Source organism: Mytilus edulis, chromosome 1, assembly GCF_963676685.1.
Source record: "Mytilus edulis chromosome 1, xbMytEdul2.2, whole genome shotgun sequence".
Lineage (NCBI taxonomy): Eukaryota > Metazoa > Mollusca > Bivalvia > Mytilida > Mytilidae > Mytilus > Mytilus edulis.
Window position 1 is genome coordinate 54,252,247 of NC_092344.1, and position 9,719 is coordinate 54,261,965.

A 9,719-nucleotide genomic window follows, 5' to 3' on the forward strand; every position below is an offset into this window, starting at 1 on the left:
TCCCCACAAAAGTGCCAAACTAGTGGGCAGTAGTTAAAGTTGGACATTATGAAAGAATAATAAATTGTTAATTTTCCGAGTTTAGTCAGGTGTTTACCTATTCTTTTTAATACATTTAATTGTTTCGATGCTTTTTATACGACCCCAAAAAAAATTTGGGTTCGTATAATGGTATGATGTCGTCGTCTGCGTCGTCGTCGTCCGAAGACACTTTGGTTTCCGGATAATAACTTTAGTTTAAGTGAATAGATCTTAATGAAATTTTTTCAGAAGGTTCAATACCACAAAAGGACGGTTGGGATTTATTTTGGGGATGATGGTCCGAACCGTTTAGGAATTGGGGGGCCCAAAAGGGGCCAAAACAAGCATTTTTCTAGTTTCAGGATAATAACTTGTTTACCAGTATTTCAATTGCTCTGAAAGTATACTGCAATGTTTAAAATCACAAGTAGAAGGTTTGGATTCATTTAAGGGGTTATGAGGCCAAAGTTTAGGAATTAGGGGCCAAAAAGGGGCCAAAACAAGCATTTTTCTTGTTCCCAGACAATACCTTGTGTGTAATTGCATGGATCTCTCTGAAATTGTACCCCAATGTACCATATAACAAAGGGGAGGCTGGGATTAAGTTTTGGGTTAATTGCCTAAAATATGTAGGAATTAAGGGCCAAAAAAGGGCCAAAAAGAAGCATGTTTCTAGTTTCCAAACAATCATGACAATAACTTGTGTTCAAGTGTATGGATTTCTCTGAAATCGTACTACAAGGTTCAATATTACAAAGGAAAGCATGGGATTGAGTTTAAGGGTTATTGCTCCAAGGGAGGGTTTCAATAAATAGGGGGGATCTCAGTTTACCATTTTTTTAAGGGATTTTTTTTTTTCAACATTTTTCAAATTTCAAATTTTGAAAAGTTTCAATAAGAAATATTCAATTGCACAGTATTGTGTAATAGATGTGTTAGATCTTGAACCACATTAATTTTGTGGCAAAAACCTATATTATGTCAAAAATTTGATCACAATCAAAATTCAGACGGTATCAAGCTTGAATATTGTGACCAAATTTGCCCCAACTGTTCAGGGTTCCACTGCGGAGCACCTGGTTTACATATTATAGAGACATGTTCATTGAAATTTAGTTTAAATAGCCTTCCAATTGATATTTTATCGTGTGGTTTTCTATGTTGTGATGTTATGCTATTGTTTCAGAAAAAAAGAGAAGGTTTGGTACCATTAAAACGTTTAATCCCGCTGCAAATGTTTGCACCTGTCCTATGTCAGGAATCTGATGTACAGTAGTTGTCGTATGACTCGTTTAACTATTACAATTGAAAAAGAACAAGTATTAATTTCTGAATGTGCAACACGTACCTTACAAACAATATATTAACAAAATGTTACGATAATATATAAACGAAGCAAGAGAGTGCGATGTCCGTCTATTCTGGAAATAGAATAACAATATAAACCATCAACATCAAGAATTTATCTAAAACAGACATTTTTGATACGTTGCCAGAAACTATTTAATATTGAAACTTTGAAAGTGTGAGTTCGGAGATTTTAAAGTAACTCAAAGAGAAAGAATCGGCATGAGTCATTACATAATGTATATTGTGCGATAATGTCCAAGTTTACCCGTAATACGAAACAACGCAAGTGGACACTTTAAAATTCAAACCACGACCGTACTACGACCTTACTGCGATCTGCACGATCGCGCTACGATCGTCATCATTTTCATTTTTTTCACAGATCGTAGTGCGATCGTGGCCTAGTGGGACTGCGGTATTAACAAACAAAACCATGAAAACAAAAAAAAAGCAAAAAAGCAAAACAATCTGTCTATATCATATATAAATATATTTTATAAATAAATCAAGAGTCCCTGTCCTCAGTTCTAATGCCTGTTTAAAATAGGACCCTAAGCTTTCTACTTCTTTTGAGGTTGATGGACAAAGAAGATATTTAATTTTTTCATTTTTTTGCCAAGACATAAAATCTGGCATATGTTTAATAACATTTCCTGTAAAGTTATCTCTTAGTTGATTTCTAAGATTTTCACCCTTTGAATTTCATCTAATACCGCAGTCCCACTAGACCACGATCGCACTACGATCTGTGAAAGAAAATGCAAATTTTGATGATCGTAGTATGATCGTGTAAATCGTATCACGGTCGTAGTAGAAGCGTAGTGAGAGCGCAGTAAGATCGTAGTAAGATCGCAAAGGTCGCTGTACCATCGTAGCGAGAGCGTAGCGAAAGCGTGATTCTATTCGGAGAGACTGCGCTACGATCTCACAGCGACGTTATTACGACCTCACTACGACCATCACGTTCTCACCGCGACCCAACTACTCTTCCACTACGACTTTACCACGCTGTTCACGACCATAATACGATTCTAACACGCCCTTGCCGTCCTCATCTCGCTCTTCTTACGACCTGACTACGTTCATACTACGACCATCATTATCATGGTCATTTTCACATAAATGTATTAAATCTCTCCAGGTTTTGTTTGTCTGTTTGTAATTAGGGCTTCTTGTCCATTTTCTCTAACGGCTCAACCATGCTTCTCGTTTTTATATAGATTATACCGTTGGTTTTCCCGTTTGAATGGTTTAAAAACTAGTAGTTTTCGGGACCCTTTATTGCTTGCTGTCCGGTGTGAGCCAAGGCTCCGTGCTGAAGGCCGTACCTTGGCTTATAATGGTTTACTTTTATAAATTGCTACTTGGGTGGAGAGTTGTCTCGTTGGCACTCATACCACATCTTCCTATATCTATTGACACATCTGTGTCATCTCTGCTATCGTTCACTAAAATATTGTCATTTGAGCTTGATGGACCAGCAATAGGTTGTAATTTAGGTTTGATTGGTCGGTCCGACATCTCTGCTTGATCAGGATTCGTTACTATCAGAGCTCCCTCTGCCTCTACACCAACCCCTACCACCACGCACACGTGTTCTAGTAGATTTTGGTGGCATGACTGTATTGTTTCCGAGAAATCTACGTGTTAATCAGAAATAGAAGGAATGGAACTGCATTGATATGGAACACGGTGTTGACATTATTGCTGATAACGTAGGAAGATCGCATCTTGAAAACAAGTAAAATTTACATTTTCATGCCGCTCATACCGCGACCTCACCACGATCTGAATTTATTTTAGATCGCGGTGAGCGTGGTGCGATTGTGGTCTAATGGGATGGGACTGGGGCTTAAGGATTGTTGAAGCATTTTGATCTGCAATCGACTAATCGTGTTCTGTTGTTATTTCGTCTGAATTTTATAATTGATTTGTCAATGAATAAATATTTTATTGTGACCTTTGACCTCGACTAAAAAATCGACCTCAGTAACAGAACATCTATTGTTATCATAAAATATGTTTGATATATAATAAAAGTAAAGCGTTGATGATTTATGTTCATTACCCAAAGCACTGATAGTTTTTAAAATGGCAATATTGATATATTATTGTATATAAAACACGTTAAAAATAAACTAGAGGCTCTAAAGAGCCTGTGTCGCTCACCTTGGTCTTTGTGAATATTAAACAATGGACACAGATGGATTCATGACAAAATTGTGTTTTGGTGATGGTGATGTGTTTGTAGATCTTACTTTACTAAACATTCTTGCTGCTTACAATTATCTCTATCTATAACAGTACTTTCTGTGGAAAATGTTATTGAAAATCTTAAAATTTTAAGAAAATTGTTAAAAATTGACTATTAAGGGCAATAACTCCTTAGGGGGTCAATTGACTATTTTGGTCATACTGACTTATTTTTAGTTCTTAATTTGCTGTACATTATTGCTGTTTACAGTTTATCTCTATCTATAATAATATTCAAGATAATAACAAAAAAACAGCAAAATTTCCTCAAAATTACCAATTCAGGGGCAGCAACCTAACAACCGATTATCCGATTCATCTGAAAATTCCAGGGCAGATAGATCGTGACCTGATCAACAATTTTACTTCCTGTCAGATTTGCTCTTAATGCTTTGGTTTTTGAGTTATAAGCCAAAAACTGCATTTTACCCCTATGTTCTATTTTTAGCCATAGGTGGCCATCTTGGTTTGATGGCCGAGTTACCGGACACATTTTTTTAACTAGATACCCCAATAATGATTATGGCTAAGTTTGGTTAAATTTGGCCCAGTAGTTTCAGAGGAGAAGATTTTTCTAAAAGATTACTAAGATTTACGAAAAATGGTTAAAAATTGAATATAAAGGGCAATAACTCCTAAAGTGGTCAACTGACCATTTTGGTCATGTGACTTATTTGTAGATCTTACTTTGCTGAACATTATTGCTGTTTACAGTTTATCTCTATCTATAATAATATTCAAGATAATAACCAAAAACAGCAAAATTTCCTTAAAATTACCATTTCAGGGGCAGTAACCCAACAACGAAATGTCCGATTCATCTGAAAATTTCAGGGCAGATAGATCTCGACCTGATAAACAAATTTACCCCCATGTCAGATTTGCTCTAAATGCTTTGGTTTTTGAGTTATAAGCCAAAAACTGCATTTTACCCCTATGTTCTATTTTTAGCCATGGCGGCCATCTTTGTTGGTAAGGCGGGTCACCGGACACATTTTTTGAAATAGATACCCCAATGATGATTATGGCCAAGTTTGGTTAAATTTGGCCCAGTAGTTTCAGAGGAGAAGATTTTTCTAAAAGATTACTAAGATTTACGAAAAATGGTTAAAAATTGACTATAAAGGGCAATAACTCCTAAAGTGGTCAACTGACCATTTTGGTCACGTTGACTTATTTGTATCTCTTACTTTGCTGAACATTATTGCTGTTTACAGTTTATCTCTATCTATAATAATATTCAAGAAAATAACCAAAAACAGCAAAATTTCCTTAAAATTACCATTTCAGGGGCAGCAACCCAACAACGAAATGTCCGATTCATCTGAAAATTTCAGGGCAGATAGATCTTGACCTGATGAACAATATTGCCCCTGTCAGATTTGCTCTAAATGCTTTGGTTTTTGAGTTATAAGCCAAAAACTGCATTTAACCCCTATGTTCTATTTTTAGCCATGGCGGCCATCTTGGTTGGTTGGCCGGGTCACCGGACACATTTTTTAAACTAGATACCCCCATTATGATTGTGGCCAGGTTTGGTTTAATTTGGCCCAGTAGTTTCAGAGGAGAAGATTTTTGTAAAAGTTAACGACGACGGACGAAGACGGACGCCGACGGACGACGGACGAGGACGCAAAGTGATGGGAAAGGTCACTTGGCCCTTCGGGCCAGGTGAGCTAAAAAGGGAAAATAAAAAATTCCCGTTTTGGTCAAGTTTTGATATTTCCATCTCAATGAGTGCTGAAACATTGTGTATTAGATTTTTTCATTTAGAAATGCGTATTGATTTCACGGTCCAACAGGAAAACTAAATACAAAAATTATCATCAATGCAAACAAAATTATCTAGTTATCATTTTATATGTACGAGAGTTGTCAAATACGATTACTTTAATTTACATCTCCTCTTTATAAGTGTCTTATCTAAAGGGTATTGACGCTCTTTGTCATATGCGGTTCCTGTATGTCTTGACTTCCAGAGTACTGTCTAGTACTATACGTCACAAGTATAATACCAAAGAGTATGGCCCACTCTTAGGTTATAGCTCTTTTTGCTAAAGAGTATAACAAAATTTTGCAAATATATTTTCAAGAGTAGCGATACTCAATTGAGCATTGTCTACCTCCAGCCTTAGAATATTCCGGTAAAAAAGTTTTATAGTCCTTTAGAAGCATTTTTTTAACATCATTAAGTAAGTAAGTAATAATACGGAAGCGTATTAGCGCCACACATTTTTTTTTTAATTTTATAACGCAAACATTTGTTTTATCTTATTTCTAATTTAAGATTCAAAGGAAACAGTAGTTATTAATGGAGGAGGCTATATATATTAAAATTTATCACCTTTGTAGTCATTGCAAAGTAAAATGCTTTAATAATTAGATCATATCATTGACTAATAATGCGCAGAATAATATAAGATGTGGTATGAGTGCCAATAAGAAAACTCTCCATCTAAGTCACTATTCGGGTGTCATACCACCAATTAAAAGTCCCTATCTGTTCAACCAAATTTCACAATTTTCACAGCTTTCTAAATATTTTACCTTAAGTTTAACTTCATAGAAACCAGGTATATCCTAAATTTTTCATGTATTAGCTTTCTGCATGCCAATTTTCAACATACATTTAAAGCCTTCTAAGAAAAAAACTGACTTTCAAAAAGAGGTACTCCAAAAATAACCCTGGTTTTCTTGAAATCTTAAATAAGAATACTGTGGTGCGCATTAATCTTCAATTTTTAATGCAAACTCATAGACAAGTAAATTTTGGCTCAAAATGGTCTAAATATATTTCTCTTTCACCAAAAGTTTCATTTTTACACATTTGTTGGTTAGTTTAAGTAAACAAGGACATCAAAAGCACTATATTGTGTGTCAGAGTAGGGCTACTTTTACGTTCTAAATTGGAGGGAGTAATTGGTGGTCTGACACCTAAAGAGACAAAAAAAGTTGATCAGAAATCTTCTGTTTTGCTTTATTCTTAATCCTTAGTCAATCTGTAGTTAAAAAAACAGCCTATCTGAGCATAATGCAACTTACATTACAAATTTCACAGCTCAATTTAAACTGACTGTAATGTATGACTTTGATAGAAAATACTTGAAATTTCATTTTGGGCTACAGGAACATAAACTTTCAATATCAAGATCATTGTTTGCTGATTTTTTCTTGTTTGTTCTACTTCTTTAAAGACTTTCAACAATTTTTACAATGAATTTAGTAAAAAATCCAAGGTATTGAAGTGTCAAGGAATATTGATCTCCCTTTTTTCATCTGGTGTCAGCTAAAGTATTTCAAATTGATCAAAAGTGCATGGTCATTTAACTGTGTTTATTTACATCAGTTAATAAAATTTAAGATATAAAAATTTCATTTGGAATAATAAATGGTACTTTTGTGAGTTTCTGCAGTGCTTACATTAGGCAATGCTATCTGCCAAGTACATAGTATGACGCAATGATATAAGGGGTAAAAATCAAATAATTTCATTAAATCTGCATGACAAAATTTGTTTGGGGGTAGTAAACAACCTATGTTTCAATGTTTTACACCACAAAATAACTTTCTGTGCATTTATAACATTATTTAGAACATTTTTTTTTTATATAAAAGCATATTGTCAGGATGGGAAAAGGTAAAAATAGCACAAACTCAAGTTTTAGGCTCTAAATTTGCAATATGTGACATTTTGCCCCCAAAAAGATTGAAATGTGGCTACTATTTATCTCAAATGATCAGTTAAGACAAAAAAAAACAATTGTTTTCTGATTTTTATGTTTCACCGCATTTTGCTTAAAGGTGTCATACCACCAAGCATTGTCATATTCTGAGATTTAAAAAAAATGTTTCCTTATTAATTATAATTCATTTTGAAGCAGAAAGATCATTTTGTCTATTTGACTCGGAGGTTTCACAATTGTATGACATTATTTTTGATCTTTCAATTTAAATATGACTATATACTAAACTATATCTATTTTCTTGTTAAATTATATACTTTTCTGATGCACCAATCAGTCTTAATTTATATTAATTTAATTGCACTTCAAGTATTCCATTATTCCTATGCATCTATAATACTAAAATTACGAGGTCCAATTTATCAGCCGTCATCACGTAAAAACGATGAATCAAAGAATTCAACTTTTTATCTAACATATATAGTACAATGCTGTTGATTAAAAATTACACCGCTCCAGACCCTTTTGTTCCCCACATAATTAATATTGCCAATAATTAAGAAGTTCCGGGTCGAATCCGATACCGATACCAATAGTATATCACCTGTTACCTATTACCTTATCTGTACATTCCGCATCTGACAGGCGCACCACCCAACGCTGTATTTAGGATTTTGCTATATACACGGGTCGTAATCACAGGGTTGACACTACTAAATTCAATCATAGTCGCATTGTTCCCGATTGTAGTATTTTAATCAGTATGACTTTTTAAGATGACAATACGAATAATATAATTCTGGACTTAAAATAAGGCGTATAGGTACAGCATGTACAGTTTTCAATTTGTAAGCCGGAATGACGTAAAACAGCGAATCAAAGAATTCAACTTTAATTATAACTCATTAAGGACAATGCTGTTGATTAAAAAATACTCCTTTCCAGGGACTTTTGTTTTCCAAATAGAATTAATAATACCAATAATTGATAAGTTCCAGGTCGACGGGTTCAAACAGAAAGATGTTGAAAGCAGAGAAAACCGTGCATCTTATATAATCGGCATGACTTTATCAGATGACAATACCAATACTAAAATAGGGCTTTCTTTAATTCAGCCACAGACCCGCGATATCACGGGTGTGTTCTAGTATTTATTATAATGATTTGGCCTTGTATGTATGTTTCTTTTGTTTACTAGTAAATCACATTCGAAATGAATGACAGACGGACATATATACAAAACTTAATGAATAATTGAAATCAAGATATTTGCGTTATAACGTAAAGGTTTGCGTTATATCACAAAAGTTTGCGTTGCGATATAACGCAAAGGTTTGCTTTAAACGCAAACATAGGAAGACAATTTAAAAAAAAATGTGTGGCGCTAATACGCTTCCGTATAAGTAAGTAAGTAAGTATATATATGATAATGATGTCTTATCAAGTGATTTTATCCAATTCTGTATTATTTTTTATGTACAAGAATACTTAATAAACTTAATAACATAAAGATCTATGACATGATTTGATAAAGTTTAGTAGATAAATTTGTATGACGTTAATTCAACTAAGGACAGACCTATTTGTGTTACTGATTCATCGTGTTATCTCAGGTGTAAACATACACATTTCCATCCATGAACTTAATTACCCTGTAATCTAATATAAAAAAAACATGACCACAATTTATATTTATCATTTTTTTGACAATAACACATTTCGTTAATGAATTTAATTATGGCAAAACAAAAGAAAAATAGTTGAGGGGAAAAGAATTTAGTTCGATCGTGACTTAATTTATTTGAGCTTCGGTAATGACTAAATATTTGTAATAGTGCTATAAAATATTATCGTACCAATCACTTTAATTAATGTCCTTATCCTTCAGGGAAGGACATTAATTAAAGTGATTGGGACTTTTCAATCTCAAACTATGAGAAAACTTATAATAAAAGAGAAGACACATAACAGCCGATAGACGTTGTGACCAACATGTAACAAAGATAGCAAAAACCATATGGCCAATTTCCCTCTTACTAGTTTCCACTCCCAATGCTCACGGGTAGTAAGGTCGTCATATCGAGGGGCGTTTAGTACAATGATTTTGTCATAGTTTGGTTAAGTTAGACATGGTTGTATTAAGAGTTTTTATTGACAATCAATGATACAATATAAACATTCAGATTTTTTCGCTAAAGGAACCTCTGAATAGAAAGATTATTCATTTTTTGTAGATGCAACTTTTATACATTTATATATATTTATGTACTCACAATCACTGATTAATAAGAAAGAATTCTGTACATATGTAATCCTCTAAACTCAATAGGTATTATATATAATGTATATGTCTCAATGTCATGAAAATCACGTTCTATTATCGTACACTACTCTGCTGTCGATTTATATGTA